At 48.7% G+C, this 27,455-nt stretch overlaps 1 pseudogene; it reads right to left on the bottom strand.

The window, feature by feature from the left end:
* Positions 1–7,522: 7,522 nt before the first annotated feature.
* Positions 7,523–18,862, bottom strand: LOC149361030 (uncharacterized; annotated as a pseudogene).
* Between the last annotated feature and the right edge of the window lie 8,593 nt (positions 18,863–27,455).

Genomic DNA, 27,455 nt, shown 5'->3' with positions numbered 1-27,455 from the left:
GTTACGGCTTCCATTACGTCAGCGAAAACTCCTCTGTCCTTGTGCATAGACATTGGCAATATCGCCAGCTTGGCTTCCACCTTTTCTCCGAATGTGGAAACCAAATTTATTTTCCCGTAAGGCTTCGCAAGCCCGGGTGGTACGACACTTTCCCTCACAACCGTAATTTCCGCGCCTGTATCAAGGATAGCGTTTAATTCCTTACCCTTGCAACGGAGTGCCACGGCTGTCAGCTCACAACGCCCGCCTCCTACACACCCCATAGCTACCCAAGCGTACAGGCTATTTGCGTTCTCACTGAGTGCCTTCGGGATGGTCTGGCTTGAGCTATGCGGACAGTTCGACTTCAGATGTCCTGTTGAGCCGCACCTGAAGCAGCGGATGGAGCGCGACGTAGCGTTCGGTACCTGACCCTTTAGCGTCAACCGTTTACCCCTTTCCTTGACTGCCGCGATACCTCGAGCGCTGGGACCCTCGAAATTTTTCTGCTCGGAGTTTTGGCTGGTGCTGTTCTTACCCTCCGCCTCCTCAAACGTTTGAAGGAGCGCGGCCATCTCGGGCTCCTTCACCAACTTCTTCCCTTCTTGAGGGAATATGTACTTTAGCGCTTCCTCCGACAGGTGGCTCTTTACCTGATCTGCCACCAGTAACGTGGTTAGTGCCTCTAGGGTTTTGACTCCTCTCGACTCAAGATACTAGTGTAGGAACCTGGATGCGCGTTACAAACGTCCGCCACCCTTCGTCCGCTCTCTTGTGCAAGCCTCGGAAGCGGCTGAGGTATTCTCCATCGGAAAGCCTCAGCTCTTCCAGCACCGCCCTTTTTAGCGCGTCGTAATCTGGCACCAGCTGGCGTCAGCCGATTTCAGAGAAACGGGAATTTTTCCGCTATTAGCGGGAAGATGATCTGCCCCTATACCGATAGGGGCACGCCCTATACCGATAGGGGACGTCGCACGCCTGGAGCGTGTTTCCCGCGGACTCAAACCACACTGGAACCTCGGCGTCCGCCGGAAATTTTAGGAGGGCTCCTGCGAGTAGCTTCGAGAAGTGCCTCAACTTCCCGTGCGCGTGCCATGCCTCTGGCGAGCCCGAGCTCTCTCCTCTACCTCTCCGCTGCATAGCCTGTTTTGTTGCAAGCTCATTCTGTCGCTCTATGAGCAGTAACTGCTTATCTAACGTCTGGTCCATCGACGCAACCGGCTCCACCGGAACACCTCTCGTTCCGGCGCCCTCACCGTACCCTTCGTCACTCATTTCCTGGGGTTTTGTCTATCGGAATTTAAGTGACTAAAGCAGGTTTCCATGCACGCTGGAAGCCTTATTCAGACAGCGGCGTTCGCACCAATGCGAAGAACGAAGAGTACTCACCCCTTTGAAGCGGCGCACTGCTGTTCCCCGTAGATCGTTGCGCTCCCTCCTGAAGTTGGTCGCCTGCGATCAGCTGTCCCTTGCCGCCGGGTGGCCTCGACCGTCGCCGCTCTACTGGTGCATTCGTCAGTTGACTTCCGATGACCAGACCTGGCTTCCTCGACGGCTGCCGCTTCTCTCCGCCTGCACCTTGTCCTCCCGAACCGCCGATGTTCGACTTGTTGATGCCTGGACGTCTCCCCTTCCTTGCGTTCTCTTTTTTCTGTGCTTCCTTCTGATAGCAACAGTATCCTGTCGACTGCGCGAGTAAAGTTTCAGGTTCATTTGACTTCTTTCCTTCCGTCTTTGCTCTGCACCAGGGGTGCGCCGTCGGAAACGGCTTTTGATGACTTGAAGGCTGAATGGAGTTCTAGCAGACAATACTTGGCAACAACTGAGACCTTGCAGGGGATATAAACTGAAGCTTGATGTACAAGTATTTACATATATATATACAAGTTGAGCAGTGAGCACAACAACATGGAACTGGCTAACATTTAGGGCAGGCCCCTACTCGGCATAGCCGAAGATGCGTTACATATATCTCCGTAGCCCAGAACCCTTTTCCCCGGCCTTCCTTGCGTTCTCTTTTTCCTGTGCTTCCTTCTGATAGCAGCAGTATCCTGTCGACTGCGCCAGTAAAGTTTCATTTTCTTTTGACTTCTTTCCTTCCGGCTTTGCTCTGCACCAGGGGTGCCCCGTCGGAGACGGCTTTTGTTGACTTGAAGACTGAATGAAGTTCTAGCAGACAATACTTGGCTACAACTGAGACCTTGCAGGGGATATAAACTGAAGCTTTATGTACAAGTATTTACATATATATACAAGTTGAGCAGTGAGCACAACCGCATGGAACTGGCAAACGTTTAGGGGAGGCCCCTACTCGGCATAGCCGGAGATGCGTTACATCTCTCTACGTAGCCCATAACCCTTTTCCCGGGCTCCGGGAACCTGTTTTAAAGACACATGGGCCCGGCCCACATTCATCGGCATATTGTCATACAGGAATTTGTGGGCATCCAATGCAGACCAAGGGCCTTTTATGTCCCCCCTGAGGCGGCGCCATCCCCACTGCGCAGTTCTCTTCGCGCTGCGGCAGAGTTTGACGTGCATTTTCGGAGGCGCATTCCTGCATTTTTCACTATGTCTGCTGCTTGTGTTGCTATTTTTATAGCCTCGTCGTCTGATTTAGCACCCGTTACTAAGTCGTCTACGTAGAAGGAGTCCTTCAGTAAGCTAGCCGTTTCTCTGAAGACAGCCCTTTCGTTTTCGAGGTAGTGAAGAAGTGTGGCTGTGAGAAGGTAGGGGCTTGCTATAGTTCCAAATGGTGCCCTACACATTCTCCATTCTTCTACGTTGGGCAAAGGTTCTTCAGCAATAGTTGGGCTGCTATACCAAAGAAATCTCAGCGCATCTCTCTCCTCCGGTCGGACGCCGATTTGCAGAAATGCCTTCTCTATATCGGCAACAAGTGCAACCTCGTGCAGACGGGATCGCAGTAAAATGCGCACCAAATAGATGATCAGCTTGGGTGTTTTGTCGAAGTGGTCATTAAGTGACTCGCAGACGGGCGCGTGCGATGAGGCGTCAAACACTACGCGCGATTTGGTAGTGGTTGACTCGGTTCTGATAACTCGTTGGTGCGGCATATAGTAGACGTGGTTGGTGTTCGCTCCCTTAGGAACTCTTTCCGCATGCCCTCCTTCCATGTAGCTTCTAATTGCCAAGTCGTACTCTTCCATCATTTTGTTGCGAATAAGTCGTTTTCTCAAGCTGCTTAGTCGGTGCACTGTCATGCTTCTCTTAATCGCCAGCTCGGCGCTTTCGTCTTTCCATGGCAGCGCAATCTCGTAGCGGTCACTTTTCCCCTCATTGTTTAGGACGGAAGGTTCACATGTTTGATTATGTGACTTGTCGTTAATTGCAATGGCGTCCAATTCCGAGAATTTTGGAAGAGTCGTTTCGTCTGCGGCTTCGATCCCAATTCTCAGCACATGCACGTTGGTTGCCAAAGCGATTGCGGTACTGACGTTGTAAGGACCTTGCAATATCCACCCTAATGTGGTATTGACTGCGGTTAACCCGTCGTCCTCTTTGTGACGACGAACTTTTCCTGTCACAAACTTTCACAGGTTGTCTGAGCCAATCAGCATTCCGATGCCAGGTATTGCTGGCATGCCGGTACACAGAAATTTGTCTGCTATTAATGCTCCACTCTTTTCTATTTTTTGAACGAAACTTCTCCACAGGGACTTGCAGAACATCGCTGCATATAAATGGCACTTCGACAGCGTCTACCTTTGTTTCTCTTTGATCGTATTGTGCCCGTAGAACAAGCTCGACAACTCTGCATTTTCACACACCTGTACTAGCGCAGCCGAATGTGTTCAGTTGGAAGTCCTTCTCTCCCAAGACTCTCCATTTCAGCGTTCGTGAGACCTCTTCTCTGATAAAGGTTCGTCAACTACTCTGGCATGTGCAGTCTATATGTAACCCAAGTCCTCAGAATTCTCTGCCATTGCACTGCGCTCTTGGTCAGTTCCAAACGCCATTCTTGAGCTGGTGAATCTTTTCTGCAAAATTCGTCGTTTCGCATATGTGGCTGCTGGTACAGCCAGCAAGGGGTTTTATAGACAATGCTGTGCTCATTCCTTAAATGTGCAGTGTTTTGGCTCAGGCATGAAGCGCCCATGAGTTGATGATGGTTTGTGACGCACCTATTTCCTGCTTACATAACAGGCGGGCCAGCATTTCACTCCTACCTTTCACACACGGCGTGGCGATGTAGGCTTGTAGGCAATCTAGTCATTGCGGTGGGGATCAGTCATGATGCTTTCCTCCTCGAGTCCATGTATGTTGGCTTCGGTTGCCCTCTGTTATTTCAGTTTCTTCTGAGAGGACTCGTTGGAAAAACTTTTTCATGCAGTCATTGCGGTGGGGATCAGTCATGATGCTTTCCTCCTCCAGTCCATGTATGTGGACTTCGGTTTCCTTCTGTTATTTCAGTTTCTTGTGAGACGACCCATTGAAAAAACTTTTTCATGCAGCCATTGCGGTGGGGATCAGTCATGATGCTTTCCTCCTCCGGTCCATCTATGGTGGTTTCGGTTGCCTTCTGTTATTTCAGTTTCTTGTGAGACGACCCGTTGGAAAAACTTTTTCATGCAGTCATTCCGATGGGGATCAGTCATGATGCTTTTCTCCTCCAGTCCATGTATGTGGGCTTCGGTTTCCTTCTGTTATTTCAGTTTCTTGTGAGACGACCCATTGGAAAAACTTCATGATGCTTTTCCTTATGATGACCCGTTGGAAAAACTTTTTCATGCAGTCATTGCGGTGGGGATCAGTCATGATGCTTTCCTCCTCCAGTCCATCTATGGTAGTTTCGGTTGCCTTCTGTTATTTCAGTTTCTTGTGAGACGACCCGTTGGAAAAACTTTTTCATGCAGTCATTGCGGTGGGGATCAGTCATGATGCTTTCCTCCTCCAGTCCATCTATGGTGGTTTCGGTTGCCTTCTGTTTCAGTTTCTTGTGAGACGACCCGTTGGAAAAACTTTTTCATGCAGTCATTGCGGTGGGGATCAGTCATGATGTTTTCCTCCTCCAGTCCATCTATGGTGGTTTCGGTTGCCTTCTGTTATTTAAGTTTCTTGTGAGACGACCCGTTCAAAAAACTTTTATATGCAGTCATTGCGATGGGGATCAGTCATGATGCTTTCCTCCTCCAGTCCATGTATGTGGGCTTCGGTTTCCTTCTGTTATTTCAGTTTCTTGTGAGACGACCCGTTGGAAAAACTTTTTCATGCAGTCATTGCGGTGGGGATCAGTCATGATGTTTTCCTCCTCCAGTCCATCTATGGTGGTTTCGGTTGCCTTCTGTTATTTAAGTTTCTTGTGAGACGACCCGTTCAAAAAACTTTTATATGCAGTCATTGCGGTGGAGATCAGTCATGATGGCTTCCTCCTCCAGCTTGTGCTCGATGCATGAGGAGCAGATTATCTTGGCTTCAGACAGGCGAGTGGAGCCCACGGTTGCTTTGCGGTCTGTAGGCTGATTTGAAAAAAAATTTAAGCAGCGCCCTTGTGATTGTTTTTTTGTGGACAAAAATCAGTAGCTGTGGTCTTTTTCGCATTAATAGCACGACAAGAAACAGGAGGCTTTTGGTTTTGCATTAAAAGCTGAACTTGACGGCTGGTTCATGGACTTCTTCAGGGTGGTAAGAAAATTGCCCATGTATGAAAGGAATACCTTGGAGCGATTTATAAATGACTGCAGCGCTTGTTGCACAGTCACCTCCAATGCGAGGTTCGCAGCTGTCACCGTGAGTGGCACTCTGGTTGCCGTGCTGCTGGATCGCCTGAAGAATTCTCCTGTAAAAGGGAAAAGGACCACCCAAACTAATCTCCAGGAGTTGTCATAACTCGCCTAATGCTAAGGCAAGTCGGTCCGCCGATCTGCCAAAAGGACTTGTTTCAGTGCTTAACAGTTGTGCACACTGCTGTAGTTTTGTATGGGGTGGCATGGACTTCTAAAAAATTCCTCAGGCATACCAGAAGCGCAGCAGTGGGGGCGCCAATCACGGTGACAGCGGCAAACCTGGTGATGGAGCTCACTGTGTTCGTCCACGAACACACACAAGGTATCCCTTCCAAGCGTTGATGACTGTTTTACCATCCTGGAGAAGTCCATGGTGGAAGAGTTTCTGATACACTTCAGGCCCGTTGAACTGGCCCTCATGTTCACCCTGCAATGTAAGACAGGCAATGGCCTCCTGTTTCTTATCGTGCTAGTAAAGTGAAAAGGACCTCAACTACCACTATCTGTCAACAAAAAACTCACCTGGACTGGTTGCTGCTGAAATTCACTTCAAATCACCCTACCACCCACAAAGCAACCATGGTCTCTACGACTGCCAAGACAATCTGCTTCTGAGACATCGAGCACAAGCTGCAGCAGGACAGTGTTCCGACTGCTCTCCGCCACAACGGCTACATGGACTTCATCTGACAGCTCGTGCAACAGATTGACCACAAGCCAATATAGCAGAAGATTGCCCAAGGCACGACAACAGCCCGCACCACCATTCGGTATGACAAAGGCACAAATGAAACATCGGCCGCCTGTGTCGTAACCAGAGAACTGGTGCATCACCAACCATTGTCAACCATTGGACATTTCACGTCTGTGCTGAAAGACTGCGCATCGAACAAACGAGCATCCAGCATCATCTACTAAATTCCTGAACTTACTGTTCCACCACCTACAGCGCAAAATGAAGAATTTTACACAAAGGCTTCACCAGAAGAAGAATGTTGTGTGAAACTTCGAACGAAAGCGCAGTCCAATCGTAGAGCATAATGAGCAATCAAACCATCGCATAAACTGAGCACACCAGGGTAGCTGACACTGAACCCAACTTACTCAAGCGGTAGCTTATAGAATCCTGGCACATAGAGAAGGCATCCAGAATCATAAATCTACCCCAAGGCTCCCTTACACCAGCATATGTGCATCGCCTTCGCGACGCCACATAATCCACACCCCATCGCCCCACGAACACAGCTTGTTCTTACCGCAGCTCAAATCACACAGTGGCGATGACAGTGGGCCAAAGAAGATTAAAAGCGTCTCTCTTGCTCCCAACCAGCCAACCCTGACGATGGCACCTTGGCACCGAAGCGTCGGCTCTCTCATGAGACTGGTCAGAGCGTGTTAGTCTTTTCTCTCTCATTTTCCCCCAACGAAGCAGATATCTGCCAAAATTTTCATGTTCTGAAGTTCATCAACAGCTGTTAAATGCAAAACTACTACGTCTTCAACAATGCCACTTATTAAAAATTTCTTCTTTGAATTATTTGCAACTCGCATAAGCTTTATAAAACACCAGCAGCCATGGTGGCTATGACAGCCGGATGACGAGCGAAACGATGCGTGACTGAATCCTGGCCACTAGAGCCACAATACAATGGCAGTGAAATGCAAAATTAACTGTGTTATGCATCACCGGTGCACATAGCGTTCCAGGTGGTCCAAATTTATCGCAGTTCTCCACTACGGCATCTAAAAGCATGTGTCACCTTGAGACATTAATCCCCATGTACCAAACCACACTCCTACATCACCTGGGCATCCATAGCTTCAAACAAGGCCACAGGCTTCTCAATCATCTCCCCGTTGCCTTCATCAAGAGACTGGCCAGCTGTCTTGTTTCCAAGGCTGTCCTCTGCAAAGTGTGCACACTGAGACATGAATTTAAATCATTATGTATTTGTAGGTGCGAACTTTATAAAGACACAGAAGGAACACACAGGACTCACATTGCCTTCCTTCCTTCCCTATGCAACTTTTTAAAGTTCGCACCCATAAAATACATCGTGTACAGCCTCCAACCAGCCCAGCTTTCTATCGTGCTGGGCTGTTGTCATAGTTCATAGCTCAAGAACATGCTGTTCTAGCAGAGTGCTTTCACTAGGACACTACAGTGAGAAATAATCATGATTCCAGAAGATAACTAATGACACGTACTCCAGGCTGTGATACAAGACATGCAATCTTTCAAGATCTGAGAGAGATCTACATGCAGATTACTAGGCAATCCATGCAATATCGGTAAGTGAAAACAGACCAAAGTACTCCTTAATGGTTTCTTGACAGTTTATTGCATAGCGTATCATATATGATACGCTACATTTTCCTTGTCCTGAGCAATCGTGAAGAGTTAGTGGAAGCCTTGCTTATTAAGTACCACATCTTCCCTGTCTGAAAACAACGCCTGCAGCAGCTCAACCTTCAGAAAGATTTCTGTAGCAGTTTTCTTTTTAAGTGTATGTGGAGGTGGTGCTGAGCGTTTAATCACGAAATTCCATATGTAATGAAAAGATTTGCTTCGTTCCACGTAGAGGAAGCATTTAAAAGGGTTATAAAGTCATAAAATAGGTTCCTTTTTTGTTCTGTTACAGCACCTGCAGTGTGATAATCCTTAAGACTGCGTTACAAGGGGGACGCATTTACTTGCGTATCATATGGTACAGCATGCAATTATGGGGGATTCTGCCTCTGTACGGCATAGAAAGTACATTCAAAGGTCATATGCAGCACTTGAATTTAGACAAATGAATACAGTATGCGTGAGAGAAACTACTTCATGCCGTTCAGTTGTGCATACTGTTACAATCAATTCTTTTTTGAACAAAACGATTTTAAGATGAAATGACAACAAATGAAAATGCCGAACAAATGCAAAAAAAACATTGCAAGGCAGATTAAAACCTGCACACCACAAATTCGCTGTTGCTTTCTCCAAAGTTATGCCTCTGACCACTCAACCACAAAACAAGTGTAGAGCAAAACCTACTTTTCATGTGGCCCACTTCCGCACATTTTATAGTGTTTTACCTCATGTATTAAATGGAAAGTTGAGCTACCTGATATATCTTTGAATGTGGTGCTGGTTGTAACATGCCTTTTCAAATAATCCTTCACTTGTTAGTAGCGCTTCTCCTTCCTTCTTCACCCTCTCGCAGATGTGTTTTTGTACCTCGCGTATGAAATGCAGTGCAGCTGGACATGCCAACTTGAAAATTACAAGCTGCTGTGCGATTTCACTTGCTACGGCCTGCCCTCAAGCACTTTACACTTTGACACTGACTGTGATATGAAACCCTTCTGCTAGGTCTGAGTAGAGCTCAACAAAGTTTTTAGTATGACCTACACTGTTAGCAAAAAACACCCAAAAGGGAGTAAATGGCTTGTCCTCTAACGCACACCCAAAAGGAGGTTTTTTTTACTCTATACGTATGGTGTTTTTTATTTACTTCCTTATATAGGGGAGTTATTTTGGAGTATAAAGGGAGTTATTTTGGAGTGGAAAGGGAATAAATTTTTTACAACCCACAGAAATGAAGCCCAAAAATGGCGTCATGTTTATTTATCCTCATTCAGGCTCACTCTTACAGCAGTGACAGCGGCGGAAACGGGCAGTAGCTCTGCGGGCCGCCGGCAACCCAACTTGGGAAACTGCGCTGCCCTAGACCCCGCGTCACGCATTCTTTCCGCCGTCTGCTAGCCCAGCGGCGGCGTACGCGGCAGGAGTCGTCTGCTTGTTGTCTCCTTTTGCTGTACAAGCTCGTTTCGTTGGCCATGTTCGTAGATAAAGGGATGTAACCTTATAATCAGTAGTTCAAAACTGAAAAGGAGACGCTGGGTAGTTTTCACGGTCATGCACCACGCTATATTTGACCCAAAACCACAGCAGAAAAGATGAAAATACACCTGATGGTAGTTTGGAATGGCAGTGCTTGCTTTCATATTCACTTCACTAAGGCTTGGATTTTAAACATGGCTGAGGAAAAATGCGGCCTCATGAGCTCAATCAAGAGCTCAGCATTGACACTATGTTCGATCACAGTTCAATGTTCATGCAACACATTGCGAGGACCACACTGAAAAAAGTCTGAGAATTAGGCCTAAGCGGGGGCCGTAACGGGGTGGCGACACAAACCAAGGAAAGTTAGGTATGGTTAGAGCACTGGAGGTTTCACAGGAGCAATTCAATTATGTACCGTACTGTAGCGGAAAACGGCGACAAGCCAATATCTTGTACCGCGGCAGGCGCCCGTGAAGGAGCAGAAGTCAGCAGAGATCCAGCGACGATGGTAACCAAGCGGTCGTCACTGACCGCCATCATCTGAAAACTGACCAGAAGCAGACGAGACGCTAGGTGGCGGGGCGGATTGCGCAAAATGGTGTTTTTTTTCTCCATTTCGGCACTGGTGGAGTATTTGGCACAATTAACTCCCTTTCTAGACTAGAGTATATGCTGGTAAATCCTCATTTTTACTCCCTTATTCCCTCATGGGTGTAAAATGGAGGACAGTCCACCTTTTTACTCCCCACTCATGGAGTAAGTGTTTTCACAAATAGAGTAAAAAGGGTGGCCGCCACCATTTTTACTCCCTTTTGGGTATATTTTTGCTTATAGTGTAGGAGAAAAACAATTACAGCAGCAGGCAGCCTCAAAGCATCCAAAAGCATGCTCCACGCACACTGCTATATTCAGCAGCCAGCAGTCTCAAGCAATACAGAACAATCCAGAACATCTTTCATACGTACCGTCATGTTCAGCAGCGAGCAGCCTCAAAGCACCCAAAAGCATGCTCCATACTTACCGCTCTGCTGAGCCCCCTCTACATCTCTGCCAAGAATACTGAACGCATTACCCCCTGAAGTGCCGTTACTCCCTGCAAGGACAGAAGACATGTGAGCAATTTAACCTGTGACTACTTTTTTGCCCATCACACACACCTTGCTTTTCACTGTTCCAAGAAAGACAGCTAATATAGCTCAACCAGATTCCAGGTGTGCATTAAGCCCCCATCTCAAAGTACGATTCAGGAACATACCAGCGTTACTGGGTAGATCTGGCACCATTTCTTTCGGAAGACCACTGCCTGCAAGGAAGCCATGATAAGCTGTATTATCACTGTATTTCAACATGAACAAATGCAGAGGCATAAAAGCCTTACCCCATCCAAAGAGGAAGCCATAACAACCTAAGCAATGATTGTGCCTTCTCGTTCAGTTGTACCTCGTGCAACCTCTTTAAGAAAGTCAGAAATGACCACCATTAATACTTAAGTCAAGACATCAGTGCATGCAACAGTAAAATGCCAAGTGCTTTCACCCCAGTGCACAGACATCAAACATGCTTGGGCATGACAAAGATATCAACAACACTAAGCCACTGCTGTAACTATTCGCAATATCCGTAGACTATCACCACGTGGCGATGAGAGCAAGAAGGGCCAGAAAGAGGGTACTGCGGGCCACCAGACGGCAGCATAAGCGTGATTCTCACTAGGTCAGAGGCATATGCTCATTCTGTTTTCTTCCTAAAGACATGGAGACATGGAGCGTTGGTGCCTCAGCGTGCTAATCGAGCCGTGTACAGCCGAAAGTCCTCCAATTATTAGCCGACAGATACTCAGTAGAAGTACGAATGGGTGGTGAAGGTGCTGTTTGGTGTACATTCTGTCGCTGCCGGTGAAAATCTGCAGTGCACTTCACTGCTAGGAATTTATTCTCAAGTACCTTAGCTAATCAAAACACAGCTGCTTCGCCTGCCCAGAAAAAATGCGAGTCGTTTTGCTACGAGCTCTTTGCACAGCTGGAAACTACTGCCTGGCAAAGAGCAATGGCCACGGCAAATCATAAAAGACTGAAAGTTCTTTGCAACACTTAATTTGAAGCCTGGTGGTTTCAAAGGCACTGAGTGACATGGTGACTGTACTATAAGAGTCATCTAAATAATGCTACCATATAAACGTGTGTAAGGGTCTAGGGCCGCACCCCGTTTTCCCGAAGGACATGTTTTAAAAAAATAAATCCGTGTAAGTTCCGCACCTGAACTTTCCATGACCCAAGCGAGAATAGCCTTCTAAATGCACGCGCCGTACCTCTGCGATCAGCTTCGGCTATGAGCAACGGTGCGCTTGATCGCAGAGGTCACACACGCGCACAGGAGCTTCCAAGGGCCGTCCATGGATGGCGCCCGAGACGGCGGTCATCATCATCATCGTCCAATTTTTCTCCGCGCGACCTTTTGCTATTTACATCGGCATCAATATCGCCAGCTCCAGCCTTTTGGGCGTGGTAGTTGTGGTATAGCATGGAGGAAGGGAAAAAATTAAATTTTCCGTCCTTCAAGTGGTGCAGTGTACTAGAATATAGGGATAATGTGCTCAGGGAGGACTACGGGTGTCGCTGTTGATGTCGAAGGCCACGAGATGGCGCCACCAGAGCACGGGCTGTCACTGCATGCACTCCTCCCGATACGCGGCGGTGAGTTCCGTGCATCGCACCCAATATTTTTGGTCCTTTTAAAAGAAAACACTTCAACAACGTGCCCTGGAAATGTTTGTCGTTGTTTATGCACGACAAATAAAATTAAATGCGATAAGACAAGTCGCACATGGAAGAAAAAAAAAGAGCAGTGACTAACAGACGGCCGGAAAACAGCTCCGCGAATTTATTGTAACAACGTCATTGAATTGAAAGAACATTTTAGGAGACAGAACACAATGAAGTCTGCAGGTCATTGTTAAAATACAAATTTTTCGTTGCCTTGCATTCCCCGACTACCTCATATTTTCTTTTGCTAAGAGTGCGGCTCCAAATTCTTTTCCAATAGTTGTAATGTGTACACCCGCAGAGAACTTACAGCGGGTGCTGCTGCAGAGGAAAGATTGAACACAAGGGTGATGAGAAAACTGTTGTGCATACTGCAGTGAGCGGAAAGCGTGACCACGAAATCTTGACCAATTCATGACCAGACGGCAGCGGTGGCATACTTATGAACGTCGGCTGCTTTTCGCATGGTTTTTTCCCCCTGCCTCTCGCGACTGGTTGATGCCCTTGATAAAAAAATTAAGTCTTATAAGGACATAAAACTTGACCACTGCATCTGCCAGTATGTCTGCCTGCTCGCTGCAGCCTCAGCTATAGTCGAAGTGCTTCTTTGCACGCAGCATCACGTCACTACACTGTCACTGCACAGCCCTTGTTTGCTGAGAAAGGCAGTAAATGTGCCCTCGAGTTTTTTCACTTCGAAAAATAAGGCGTGAGATGGGTGCAGAAGCCCACCTTTGTCACAAAGCTTCGTAAACTCAGAATATCGTGCAGGTCCAGCCGTAGTAAGCAACAGAAGGTGCCTGCGCTCTGCACAGTCATTTTGTTTTAGGAACTTTCGTGCCACATAGCCGGCCATCTAATATATGAGCCGATCATCACCTTTCTTTTCTGCATATTCTTTATGATCGGATGGAAGCCTCTGTAGCATGCAGCCTGCCAAGTCCAGATTCCCTGCTTCGACGGCATTCTCCAACTCATTAACTCCGGCTTCTCGAGTGGAACCATCACAAGGTTCAAGAAGAGAACTTATTTCTTCACCACGCTCTGCATTGCCCGCGCTCACCGCTTTTGCGAGGTTATAAAACAAAGCAGTTGACAACAATCAGTAAATATGTTTGTGTCGGGTGATGATTTGAGCCACATGACTGCCTGATAATCCCGAAAAAATTCTCTAACGGATCCTGGCTCAGCCTCGCTGTCATCAGGTATTGAAATTGTGTTTCCGTAGATGGTCCAGTAGAGCTGATGTGCTTGATATCGTGACCCTAAGTCCATCTACTGTGGAGGCACTACGGAATCCGCCAACTCCATTTGCATGGCGTTCCCAGCACGACATGAGATCCAGAAAATCCTTTAGGGTCTGTACACTCCTGAAGCCTGGTCGGAGTGCTCTAGCAGGGAAGCGGGAGGTCATAATCCTGATGATAGAGTTGATCTTCCTGCAATAGCATAAAACCCAGAAGTGCTGAAGCCATCATGCCATATAAAGTAGGGAAGCAAAACAGGTATTGCTTCTTTTTAAACATGCTTCATCATGAAATTAAGCAATACGCTCTAGGTGCATGAGGACTGAAGTTATGCTGCAGGGCGGAAAGGTTGCTTCTTGCTGCGGTATTTCCCACCAGCCGATGCGCTTTATTATCATTTGCTAGTAATCTACACGAATCGCAGTACTTGTATCAAGGCAGTTTTCTGACCTGAAGAATTTAACAGTTGCCTCTATTTCGCCCCAAGATGCCTAAAAGAAGTCCATTAATCACGCGGTCTCCAAACAGCGGAAAGGCAAAAGTCACCCGCATCTTCTCGAAACTATTTGGTTGTAGGTGCACAGATGTGAGGCCAAGGCATCGCCTTGAGGGTGATATTGCCGAGTCAATTTTGAATGCTTCTCTGATGGGCTGCACGGAAACCTGGAACCGTTGTAACAATGTAAGACATGCCTATTAGGCACATTTTACACCACGAAGTGTGAACGCAACACATATATTACAATAATTCTCCATTTAATCATGCACCACGATTCAAAAAAGCACTATAAAAGAAAACAAAATTACCAGCACTTACCATGCCACACGGAGTATTCAGTGGAGGCTGCAGCAGTGTGTTCCTCACGCATTCAAGCAAGTGAGGAAAATGAGATAAAATATAAAGCTGGCGGATTGAATCCACAGGGTGTTCAAGACTGCAAGTGATTTTTCCTGTCTTTACGCCAATTCCCAGAAGTCTCCACACCCGCCGATTCCACGAGGCGCCATTGCACGTTATGAAATCAACAAGTAGACCTTTTGCTTAAGCTAGGATAGTTGCTTCTATGAGCACTTTTGCGAGGATCTCTGCTCTTGCGTTCCCACTAGTGGTAAATGCACCGATAAGCTGTGTCCATTTTCCGGTGAATAGAACGAACATAATGACCATTCTGTGATCACAGGGAACATTCTCTCCTTCAGTGCTGAATGGGCCCATATCAACCAATCCTTCAATGTGGCCCGTAGATGTCACATTCAGGTGCTCAGACAACTTTAGTTCTTCTACCAGGAGGCCACCTCGTCTTCTTCTTTAGCTGCGATAGGACTTTGCGGCTGAAACCGAACCCACTTTTTACGTTTTAATGTAACGTTATAATGTACTTTTGCTGGAATAGATATTCTAATATCTAGTCCTTAGAATAGGTGTTTCCTTTTGAATTTTTCTTCTTTGCTGCGGAGAAGTACTGCCTAACACATTCTTGCTGCTTAGGCAGCAAAGCAACAATTTGCACTTCAAGAACTTCATCCTGTTTTGACTCATTTTCGGCTTTCATTTCCTTTAGATTCTCCTGAACCTTGGCATAGCGGCGTGATAGCCATTTGATTTTCAGTACTGCTAAACGCAGTCTGTGTGCAGTATTTTGGATGTTCTTCTTCACGGCGCGTTTTGCCCTTGCGTGCGTCGTAATAAATATATAAAGAGAATTTTAATCACACACATGAGCACCATACAATGCAAGCAGCTGTGGTACATACCTTCAGATGGCTCTTTCCATGCGCAGTGCTTGCTAAAATGTGAGCCATCTCTGCTGATCACTTGAAGCTGAAGGCATTTTGTAAGGGCAGAAAGTTGGACTCTTGACATTTCTAAAGCACCCTTACAAAGGCGGTACGAGTCGACGTTCCGTACAATGCTCTGTACTTCGCAGCTCAAAATGCGCCCTCCTTCAATTCGACGCCACAGAGATGCGCTGAATACGCCACGCCGGGCATAGCGTCTTGGGAGAAAATTACCGCTCTCTCAGATAAAATGTCCTCATGTTCGCCCTCGCCCGTTTTAACTTTGCAGTAGACTATCGCTTCGTGGTTCGGAATCCGGTGGCAGCTCCAATAAGTTTAAGGGACGCAAAGCTTGAGCAAGCCTTCTGTTGAAGCTGCCTCTGCAGTGGTCTAGGGTTCGTGGTCAGCCTGCACGTCCATGGACAAAGCTGTCTGGGTTGTATCACCACCAGCACAACTTGTTAATCTCTTCGCGGCAGTAGAATCATCCCAACAGCTTTTGCACTTCCTCGGAGGCCTTTGTTCGTTTTCCAATGACTTACGGGAGTCTGAAATGAAATACTTTAACAACAACGAACGAGGATTTATTTACAACTACACCAAAGAAAGAACACTGGCCGGAGAGCGTCAAAAACGAGAGGCTCGCTTCTCCGGGGTCGCAGAGTGTCTGTTCTTCGCCGTCATTGAAAAAGCAATCGTCCCCTCTGCCCGTCGGCCGTGACGCACAAACCACTGCCACACACACGCCCTCCGCTTTCCGGCGGGGGAGTCGGGGGAGCTTCCCAAGTGACCTTGGAGCGAGCCGAGGCCCCTTCCCTCGGACGCAGTGGGTGGCCCCCCACCGTCGTGCCATGAAGATGTCTTGGAAGCGCCTTACTGACGTAGGATCTTCCTCCCCGCCGAATGAGTTCTAACTCATTCATTTTGTGCCTCTAACGGGTGCAGGAGTTGGATCGCGTGCCTTACTGTGGTGCCACTTGGCTAGCGTATTGCACAGGAGCGCGTTCTTCCGTCTCGCCCAGGAAACAGCTCCGTTATGCGGCCAGTTTTCCATGTTTGTCGAGGGTGAAAATCGTCATGCAGCAGCACCAAATCGTTCACTTGCAGGTCACTTGAGGCTGTCGGAGTAGAATGATGGTGGGACCTCAGTAAACACAAGTATTCGGTTTGCCACCGATTCCACAGGCCTTTAGTCAGGCGTTGTCTGTGCCTCTAACGACGAGTTAGTACGCTGGAGCTGGCAGCCGTGGGATGTGCACCGCAGGTTGGTAAAACGGTCAAGCGCTTTCCGACAAGAAAGTGTGCCGGCGTCAGTGGCTCCGGTTCTCCCGCGTCAGAGGGGATCGCAATGAGGGGCCGAGAGTGTATCATGGCTTCGATATCCGCCAGAATGGTGCAGAGTTCTTCGAAGTTCACGTAGCTGCACCCCAGCACCTTCTTCAATGCAGTTTTCACCGAGCGCACTATCCGCTCCCAAAAGCCTCCCCACCAAGCTGCCCTTTCCACATTGAATTTCCATTCAATCTCTTGCTGGGACAAATAGTCTAGCACTTCTTGAAGGCGAGCCGTTGTCCAAAGTTTCTTCAGCTCCGCTGCAGCACGGTGGAAAGTCTTAGCATTGTCGGAATACAGCGTGCAGCAGATGCCGCGTCTCGCTACGAAGCGACGGAACGCCATGAGGACACTGCCAGTTTAGAGATCGCTCACAATCTATAGATGTACTGCTCTTGTCACTGCGCAGGCCAGAAGCAAAATGTACGACTTTCTGATCTTGCCTTCCGTCTTTTTTAAAAGTGGTCCCGCGGAGTCAAGACCTGTGACCGCAAATGGAGCTGCTTCTGAAACCCTGTCTCGTGACAGTGGCGCTACAGGCTCCGTGGCACTTTTGCGGCTCATTTTTCTGCAGGTCATACAATGGCTCAGGACTTTCTTTACGACTTGTCGCCCAGATACTATCCAAAACTTCTCTCACAGCTGAGTCAAGGTGTCAAGGCATCCCGCATGTAGCAGCCGTTGATGAGTGCTTTGGATCAGGAGGTCGACGAGAGGGTGACAAGCAGGCAGAACTACCGGATGAGCGGTCTCATAGCTGAGGTTGGAGTGTTGGAAACGCCCCTTCAGCCGCAGCAGTCCAGTGTCATCCAGAAACACGTCTAAACTCCTCAGTTCTGGACGTCCTTGAAAGCGACTGCTCTTATCTGTTAGGCCTTTCGCTTCGCCGAAAGCTTCTCTTTGAACTGCCTGGAGCAAGAAATTCTGCGCCTGCCTGATTTCGTCAGCGCTGAGCGGGCCCCCCAGACGTTCTTTCCGAGCGCAGTTGTGCAAAAACCTTCGCACCCAAGCTGTGACTCGTTGCAAGCGATTGAAATTACTGAAGCGCTTGATTTCAATTAATGGTGGCGGGGCTTGTGCTGCAACAAGGCTGACCGCTAACTTTGTGTGTTTTCTTTCGTCGTCGACTGTCTCCGTAGGGATATCAGCCGGTGTGTCAAGCCAGGTTGTCGGTGACTGCGTAAGCCACTTGGGTCCTTTCCACCATTCTTCACAGCTTTTGAGTGTATCTGGAGAAATTCCTCGAGTTAGGAAACCTGCTGGGTTGTGGATCCCAGGGCAGTGTCTCCAGTCGATTGTGCTTGTCTTTTCTTGGATTTCTCCAACTCGGCTAGCCGCAAAGGGCTTCCACTGAGCGGCTGCTCCTTTTATCCAATATAGTGCAATCATGGAGTCTGTCCACAAAGTCACGCCGTCGAGGTTCAAACCCAGAGATTCCTTCAGGTATGCGCACATCCTCGCACCTATCAAAGCACCAAGAAGCTCTAACCGTGGCAGGGACAGCGTCTTGATCGGTGCGACGCGCGTTTTGGCCATGACCAGAGAAACCGCTGTTTTCCCATTGCTCTCGCTTCTCAGGTAGGCGACTGCTCCATAGGCTTGAGGGCTTGCATCCGTGAATATGTGAAGTTGAGGGGTGCCGTTGGCACTGCAGTCATACCGTCGAGGTAGGGAAATGTCCTTGAGGTGATGCACTGAATCGATCCAATTCTCCCATTTCTCACTCACGCCGTGGGGCAATGCCTCATCCCAGCCCAACCCAAGCATCCAAAGTTCCTGAAACAGCGTTTTCGCCGTGATTGTCACTGCACTTAAGAGACCGAGTGGATCAAATATTCTCGCTGAGGCTTGCAGTACAAAGCGTTAGGTGTTTCTGTTGACCGTCAGAAGCTCCAGCGCTGCTTTCAGGAAATACTTCAGCTCGTCGTTTTCTCTGTTTCACTCGAGCCCCAGTACTCTTGGTTGGGACGCTTTCCTTGACAAGTAGCTCGGGATTATGGGAAGAAACTTCGGCACGGTGTCGGGCGTCAAATCTGGTTTCCCGCGTGGTATGTCGACTTCTTCTCCCTTCATAACGTGGACGTAATCTCTGAGAATGCACGATGGCTCGAAGTGCAGTTCATGTACCGAGCACGTTTCATCCAGGGCCCTGTCTCTCCGGTGCAAATTCTGCTCCCAGACCTTCATGCGTGCTTCATCTTTTGGAACAGCGAAAAGCGACGGCTGCTCATCCTTATTGCAAAGGTAGCCTATTGTGCACCCAGGTGCAAAGCAGTGCCGTTGCCGCCGACGATTCGGCATTTCTTCACTGCCGGACGGCCAGCGACAATTATAGCACGAGAAAGGGATCACACGAAAAACTATCTACGAGCCGCGTAGCACGCAACCGTGTCAATGCACGCGTACGCGTCACTGACTAGCAGCCGACAAAGAAAAGCGCGCCTTTTCCCCGCCAGCCCATGCTGCAGCAGCGCCGCCGCACGACTCCAGTTTCTTTCGACGCGCGCCGCGACACGCCAATGCATGGTGAGTGACGGCGCCTGAACACACTACCCCATATTCTAGAATACTATAGGTGTGGTTGTGGCTTTCGCGTGCCGCCGCCCAGCGTCGCAGTTTTAGCACGGCTGGTAGTTAGCTCTCGAACAGGGCAAGCGTGCGGCGGGCAGGAAATTCGACATGGCCGAGAGTGCGCCCCATGATGGTGCAACCAAAAGGATGCATTGAGGAACACAAGCTGCAAAAAGTGCGCTTTCCGAGGCAAGCCGTGCGAGTTTCCCGAACTGGAAGAAGAGCTGCTTTACAACATGATGGAAGTGCGGAAGAACGGCTACGCGTTAACAGCGGACCTGCTGCGCGCCTTCCTTCGGCATTGGCGTGCACCAGAGCACAGCACCAGCTCAGAGTCGAAATACTCCGCGAGTCACAAAAGAACCTAGAATAAATGCCGCTTATTCTCTGATTGGTGCTTTTACTTTATAAAGAACATTTTTTTTCGCACATCGCGCGTATGGGCCGCATCCTCAAAATTGGCCCTCGAATCTGGGAAAAAAAGTGCGCCCCTTACACGCTTTTATACGGTACCTTCTGCAGTGTGGTATTTATCTTTTCCTCGGTGGCGCTTACATGTGTTGGGGTGAGGAAATACGCGTCACCCCATTTAGCTGTTAAATACTGCCAGCTTTACAAATCCGCTTTACAAATCAGCCAACCCTTGCATTGAAATTCGTTTTTATGTCTTTTGTATTTCGGTTGATTCATCGAACTAGTGCTGTAGCGTCAGACGGGAGAATAAACAGAATGCAACCTGCTCTAAATGTGCATGTTCTCGCAGAAGTCTTCAAAACACGGAAAAAGAGAAGCTTAATTTTTTTTTCTAAGTGGAGGCGTGGACTGCACTGAGAAAGACACTGTGCAGGTCTCTCCGTCGACAGCAGAATGCACATCACCTCAGGGCTACAAGTTTAGACCGCTAAGAGATAAGCTTTTCGTGGTTCCCATGTTCGCAAATTATTTGCGTGCACCTCCAGCTGTGAGTGAAGCGCATTTTCCTATCTACTTAATCCTATTGTCACGCGCTACATTCCATACTGACGAACACCCTGGAAGTGCTTCGCTGGACATGCTGCGCGCCACAAACTTGGCACACCAAAAGCATCATGCATGAACGAAGTTGGACTATGTGCGCTACAACGAAACACTGCAAGTGCATACCTTAGAGGTGCATTGAAGATGAATCCAAGCTCGTCTTCCGATCTACACGTTCCGAGCACTCTTAGAAAATTGTAATTATTGCCCTGTGCGGCCGATCTCCTTAATTTAAATCGGATTAAAATCTGGCTAGCGCCTTTTTGCTTTAATTCCCCCGCAGACGGTGGGAGCAGTCGACGAACGCATGGAGTGCCTTTCAGGCAGTCGCTTCACGGCTTTGCTTTCGCTGTTAGTTTGCTTTTTTTAGGTTTCAGTGATTAAATAGATCTAGTCAGAGACTACAATGCTGCAAATTATGCCCCCGGAAATAAAAATACGCGTGGACTCTTTGCTTTCGCCGGTCACTACGTATCACTCCGCCGATGGCAGGGCGGCAAGCCGCCACGGGACTGGTTGAGAGGTTAGTGCGACTCCTCCCACCCTCTGCGGGCAATTCAAAAATAAAAGACGGGAGTTGTGACGATTAATGAGCTTTAAATTAGGGAAATCGGTCGCACAGAGCAAATTCGAAGTTGTAAGAAAGGTCGGAAGTGTGTATTGAGTTCCGGCGGTAAAAATACGTGTTCAGATTTCTCTTCAGTGCTCCTTTAAAAGAGAAAGTACGTGTAGTTCCAATGTCTGTACATAACCATTATCAAAGTGAAAGCTGTAATCCTGCAGCAAATGATCTGACGTTCGCTCCATCAGCACGATCCCGGCCTGGCCTGATCTAAGGTGTCTTATCATATTACCAAAGGGGAGTGGGTTAGCGAATGACAGTGTCATAATACTGCTTACTAAGCTCAACGCACAGGCAAAGAAAAAGAACGTTAAAGAACCCCACCTGGGGTTCTTTAACATGCACTGACATTGCATAGCACACGAGACTCTAGCATTTCGCCTTCATCGAAATGCAACCGCCGCGGTCAGGAATGAACCCCCGTCTTTAGGTTCAACAGCAGAGCACCATAACCACTCAGCCACTGCGGCCAAAAGTAATCCCACAGTCTATAACACATTTCATTTTATGCCGATGATCTTCAAACAGCATGTGCGTCCTCCATTATATCAAGGTGCGAGAGACCACTACAGATGACCATAAACAAACTATTAACTTGGGCAGACATGAATAGGTTCAAGTTTTCCCACATAAATCGGTAGCTGAAACAAGGTCTACAGTCCGACCCCAGCCTGTACTTCAAGGAAACCAATTACCGGCAAAACAGGAACAGAAATTTCTAAGCTGAACTTTCGACAAAAAGCTCACATTCGTTTTTCAAATAAACACCCTCAAAAAGAATCAAATCAAATCAAATCAGTTTATTTTGCCACCTAGACATTTCCAGATGGAGGGGAGCTGCAAGAAAAAGCTGCCCATTGACAGCCTGACTGGCCCGCAGCACCCAGTTTGGCACAGCGGCAGCATCCGTTACCAGCACACACGCGCATGTAAAAAGAAAGATAAATCATGCGCAGTATAGCATACAATACAATAATGTAAGTCATGATTGGTAACTTCGAGCCAGAACAATAATATTTAAATAATATTGCAAACAGAGCAAAACACCAAAAAAGGAAATAAACGCAGACATACACGCTGACCAGGAAAACATTGAAATATCACAAATGAAATAAAACAAAAAAAAAACTGTATGTATTCATGGATATGTTACAGCACTCATGGGGTTCACAGCTAGGTAGGAATGTGTGGTGTTCGTGAGTTTCGGTTTTAAGTGTGGAGTTCGCGAGTTTCGGTTTCAGCACCGCAAGAACCCACCGCCAGAGATCCCAGCGGCAGCGCATGCGCCGAGAGCGCAGCCTCCTCTCCTGTAACTTACCTATGTATCCTCGCAGTGTATCTCCAATAAAGGAACGTAGCAGACGCATGTAACACTGGCGACGAGGGAAGCGAAAACCCACTGAAGAAACGGGTGGAGTCAACTGGCGATGGCATCTTTGCAAGCCTCCATCGAGTCTTTCTCGGGGAAGTCCTGGACATCATGGATCCAACGCCTTGGATTTTACTTCGTGGCAAATTCCATCACAGACGACGAAAAAAAGCGAGCCTTGCTCCTGACTCTCTGCGGTCCAGATACATTCGAAACCGTCCGGGCGCTGGTCGCACCTAAGAGCCCAGGAGAAGTGCCATGCGACCAGATCGTCCAAACCTTGGCTACGCATTATGACCCACGCCCAACCGAGCTCTACTGTCGCTGCAAATTCCAGAGACGGGACCAACAACCAGGCGAATCCGTTGCTGGCTACGTTGCCGCTTTAAGGAAACTCGCCGCGGATTGTAACTTCGGCGTAGGAGCGTCGCCGCCCGCCGCGGAGGCGACGGCCGCCGCCGTGAGCACCGCGCTCCCCCTGGACATCATGTTACGCGACCGTTTCGTCTGCGGCATCCGCAACGAGCTTCTTCAACAGCGTCTGTTCGCCGAAAGAGAGCTTAAGTTCCAGAAGGCTTTCGACCTCGCCGAGAGGGCGGAGAGTGCTACCCTGCAGCAAAAAAGCATAAAGCTGAAAACAGAAAATCTGGAAGTGCACAACACAAGCCAGAAGAAAGAAGGTGCAAAGGGAGAACAGCAGACTCCGCGCAAGGCGCGCTGCTACAGATGCGAAGGCCCGCACGACCCGGGTGAGTGCAAGTTTCGCAATGCTGCATGTAACTTTTGCAAGAAAATTGGGCACATCGAAAGAGCTTGCATCACAAAGAAAAAACTCAAAACTGCAACTCATCATCTCGAGCTTAAGCCTGCAAGCCAGAATACAAGCATGGCACATTCGCCAAAGAGGTCAGCACAGGATCTATATACAGTCAAGAGCTTACAGGCATGCCCAAAGTTTATGTTACCGCTACGCGTCCATGGCCAGATGTTGTATTTCGAGGTTGACTCTCGTGCAGCATATTCGCTAATCAACAAGGAAACCTACGAGCGCAACTGGCCCACAAAACCTCCTCTGCTGGTGCAATCAGACTTGAACCTTCACAAGTGGTCAGGAGAGCAATTGAGTCTCGTTGGCACTACGGAAGTACAAGTTGGGCACAAGTCGAAGGATTACGTTCTTCCACTGCAAGTCATGGAAGGCAACGGGTGCAGCCTTCTGGACCGTAACTGGTTCAACGCGCTAAAAATACGTCTACAAGGCGTAAACCAAATGCAAGACGCCACGCGAACCGAACACACAGTGCTATGTCACCTGCTTGAAAAACATGAACGTGTTTTTGCTGAAGACGTTGTAAGCTACGCGGGACCACCAGTCAACATAGAGTTAGACCCAAACGTCCTACCACGCTTTTGCAAAGCTCGACCGGTTCCCCTTGCTCTTAGACCAGCTGTCAAGGAAGAGTTGAATCGTTTAGAGCAACAAGGCATTTTGCAACGAGTTCAGCATTCCGACTGGGCGACACCCTTGGTGCTTGTTCGGCAAAAGTGGGGATTGTTAAGGCTCCGTGGCGACTACAGAAGCACTGTAAATGCAGCGTCCGTGAAAACGGCTTATCCGCTTCCGACCACTGAAGAGGTGCTGTCTACTCTCAGGGGTGGAACGATGTTCTCAACGCTTGATCTGTTTCAAGCCTATCAGCAACTGCCAGTCACTGAAAACACAGCAAAAGTACTGACTGTGAACACAGTGAATGGACTGTACGTGGTCAAAAGACTTCCACTCGGAATCTCAGCAGCACCGGCGATATTCCAGCGAATCATGCAGACAACTCTCGCCGGAATTCCGGGCACCAGCGTGTACCTTGACTACATAATTGTCTGCAGGGAAACGTCGCAACAGCACAATGAACGGCTGGACCAAGTACTTTCAAGACTGGACAGTATGGGTCTGCGCCTTCAGAAGGCCGAATGTCGGTTTGGGGTCTGCAATGTGGAGTTCCTAGGACACCGCATTGGCATAAAGAAGGTGTGCATACACCTGGAGCTAAGGTTAAGGCTGTCATGGATGCACCAGAGCCGAAAACTAAAGTTGAGCTCCAAGGATTCTTAGGGCTGCTTGCTTTTTAGGACCGCTTCCTAAAGGACAGAGCGACAGAGGCCTCACCATTGTACACGCTTTTGCACAAAGAAGTGCAATGGAAATGGAGGACGGAGCACCAAAACGCATTCGAAGAACTAAAGAAGCTTATTCGAGACCCCACTGTGCTTGTTCATTGCGACGAACGGAAGTCTCTTCTCCTATCGTGCGGCGCTTTACCCTACGGAGTCGGCGCCGTGTTGTCACAGATGGATGAGGGCGGAAGAGAAGCACCCATTGCTTTCGCGTCTCAAACGCTTGGCAAAGCAGAAAGGAATTATGCACAACTAGATCGAGAAGGACTTGCAGTAATATTCGCTGTCAACCATTTCCAGAAATACATAACGGGAAGACGTGTGACGATCATCAAAGATCACCAGCCATTACTCAGTATTCTAGGACCGAAGAAGCCACTTCCACAAGTCCTATCGCCTCGCATGACGAGGTGGTGCCTTTAATCTGTCCGCATACCACTACGACCTTGTTTACAGGCAAGGCAGGCGCAACCAGAACGCAGACGCGTTAAGCAGACCGCCACTACAAGGAGATGAGGAAGAGCCATCCCCTCCAGGCGACGTGCTGATGCTGGAATGTGCAATTGATCCCCAACTCTCGCCACAACGCATTGCAGAGCTAACGCGCGAGGACAACATTCTGTCAGCTGTTTTTGGAGCAGCCCAGCATGGAAAACTGCGATCATTGAAAGGCGATGATTTCCGACCTCATGTGAAGCTGGCACCCGAGTTGTCTACGCTTCACGGATACTCTGCAAGGACCACCGAGGCGTAGTCGTCCCCCGGACCGTTACGAAGATCGGTGGTGACTCAGTCTGAGTGGGGAGGGATGTGTGGTCTTCGTGAGTTGCGGTTTGATGTGTGGAGTGCGCGAGTTTCGGTTTCAGCACCGCAAGAACCCACCGCCAGAGATCCCAGCGGCAGCGCATGCGCCGAGAGCACAGCCTCCTCTCCTGTAACTTACCCATGTATCCTCTCAGTGTGTCTCCAGTAAAGTAACGCACCAGACGCATGTAACAGCTATGCCCTGGAGGGCCACTCAGCTCGTTTAATGAGGGCAATAGTTGACAAGTATGTGGATGTGAGAATTCATCACGTTGCCAGGTCGATCACACATAGGCTACATCATGAAAGGGTTCGACAGAAACACACGAAGTTAACAAAGTTCAAGGGCCTGTAGCAAGGTTTTTTGTCTCTCATAAACTGTATTCTACCTATTGTAAGGGAAAATTTTATTGTCATTGGTTTTCAGAGCTGTTTATTACCATAAGAAGCTGCCATGATGATATCACAGTGGGCCACCTCGGAGTCATGCGCACCTGGGATAAAATACGTAGGCGCTACTTTTGGCCCAAGATGTTCGCACAGGTGACGAAATGCGTGCTCTCCTGCCGTGACTGCCAGACGCGGAAAGCATCACCTGGCAAGCCAATCGGGTTTCTCCAGCCTATTCCACTGGCAGGGAGGTCATTTCAGCAGGTGGGAACGGATTTTTTTTTGGACCATTTACGAAGAGTCAATCTGGGAACCACTACATCCTCGTGATGACTGATTACAACACCAAGTGGGTTGAGGCAGTAGCATCTCCGGCGGCCACAGCTGCTGAAGCCGCGCAGGGTTTTCTACGAGAGATAGTCCTACTCCACGGAGCACCAGCCCGCATCACTACAGACCGCGGACAGCACTTTGTCGCTTCGCTAACTTAGGAGATATTTAGAGACTTGGGAACCGACCATACCACATCTACAGCGGAGCACCCACAAACTAACGGTTTGTGCGAGCGCTTTAACCGCATGCTGGCCGACATGCTCAGCATGTACGTTTCCTCACATCATCGGGACTGGGACGAATCCCTGCCTTATGTCCTGTCCAGCTATAACTCGTCGCAGCACGAAACGACAGGCTTCTATCCGTTTTTCCTTCTTAACGGACACGAGCCAACACTTCCTGTCGAGGTAGGCCTGGGCTCCGCACACGCTGACGGCGGTGGAATGGATGCCCAAGATGTCGTACAGAGGCTTCAACAGGCGCGCGAGGTAGTAGCTCAGCGCGGGAAGGAGCAGCAGCAAAGGAAAAAAAAAGCATACGATTCCGGGCGACGCAAAGCTGTATTCTATCCGGGAGACCTCGCGTACCTATGGACGCCTTCTTGAGCAAAAGGGAAGACCACCAAACTGCTCCACCGGTACCACGGGCCGTTCCGTCTGCTTTGGAAAGTATCCGAGAACAACTGGGAGGCCATCGATAGCACCGGCCGCAAGCAAGACGTCGTTAACGTTGAACGTCCTAAGCACTGACACACTCGTCTTGGTTCCGATTAGGACGCCGACGACGTGTCAGCAAACAGTGACTGTGGTGTGGATAGTGTGCTGCCATATGTACGATCTCAGCGATTCCTGGGTGCTGTAATCGACTATAATCTGTCCTGGTCACCTCAGATCAAAAAACGCCGCGAGAGGATTACTGCAGCATCGCAAGTGTTCAGGTTCATGGGGGGAACAAGCTGGGGTAGCAACTGCCGATCAATGCTTCTGCTTGAAAAAGCCTTCGTTGAAGGAACTTTGCGCTACTGTCTACCAGTGCTTCAAAGATCATCTACATTAAGCAATAAGACTCTCAATGCTGCACGGAACTGCCTGCGAATGTGTCTTGGCCTCCCAAAGGGTTCCTCTGCATCAGGAACAGTAGCGGAGGCAGGATGTCTCCCACTAGAGGTGATTTCCGCCCAGGAAACTATGCGTACCCATCTCCGCCGTGTCCTGCAAGGGAAGAAGCACTTCCTACACCATGTACACCTAACTTACAGCAACTCTAGCTTTGGCCAGCGTGTGCAGCTCCTGCCCCTTCCTACTATGAATCAGCCACAGAAACTACTACCTCTGGCCTTTCCTCCATGGACACTCTCTCCTCTAAAGGTGAAGAAGTCTGTTCCAGGTGTGAATGCAAAGAGCCGCATGCCACAGGCAGCGCTTCTGCAAGCTACTCTCGCCTACTTAATCGAGCACACCCATATCTTCACCGATGGTTCAAGTACTAAAGAAACCTCTTCT

Source organism: Amblyomma mixtum, chromosome 2, assembly GCF_055824585.1.
Source record: "Amblyomma mixtum isolate Tamu chromosome 2, ASM5582458v1, whole genome shotgun sequence".
In the NCBI taxonomy this organism is placed as follows: domain Eukaryota; kingdom Metazoa; phylum Arthropoda; class Arachnida; order Ixodida; family Ixodidae; genus Amblyomma; species Amblyomma mixtum.
The sequence above is the reverse complement of the archived record's forward strand: the minus strand, read 5'-3'. Positions and strand labels throughout refer to the sequence as shown.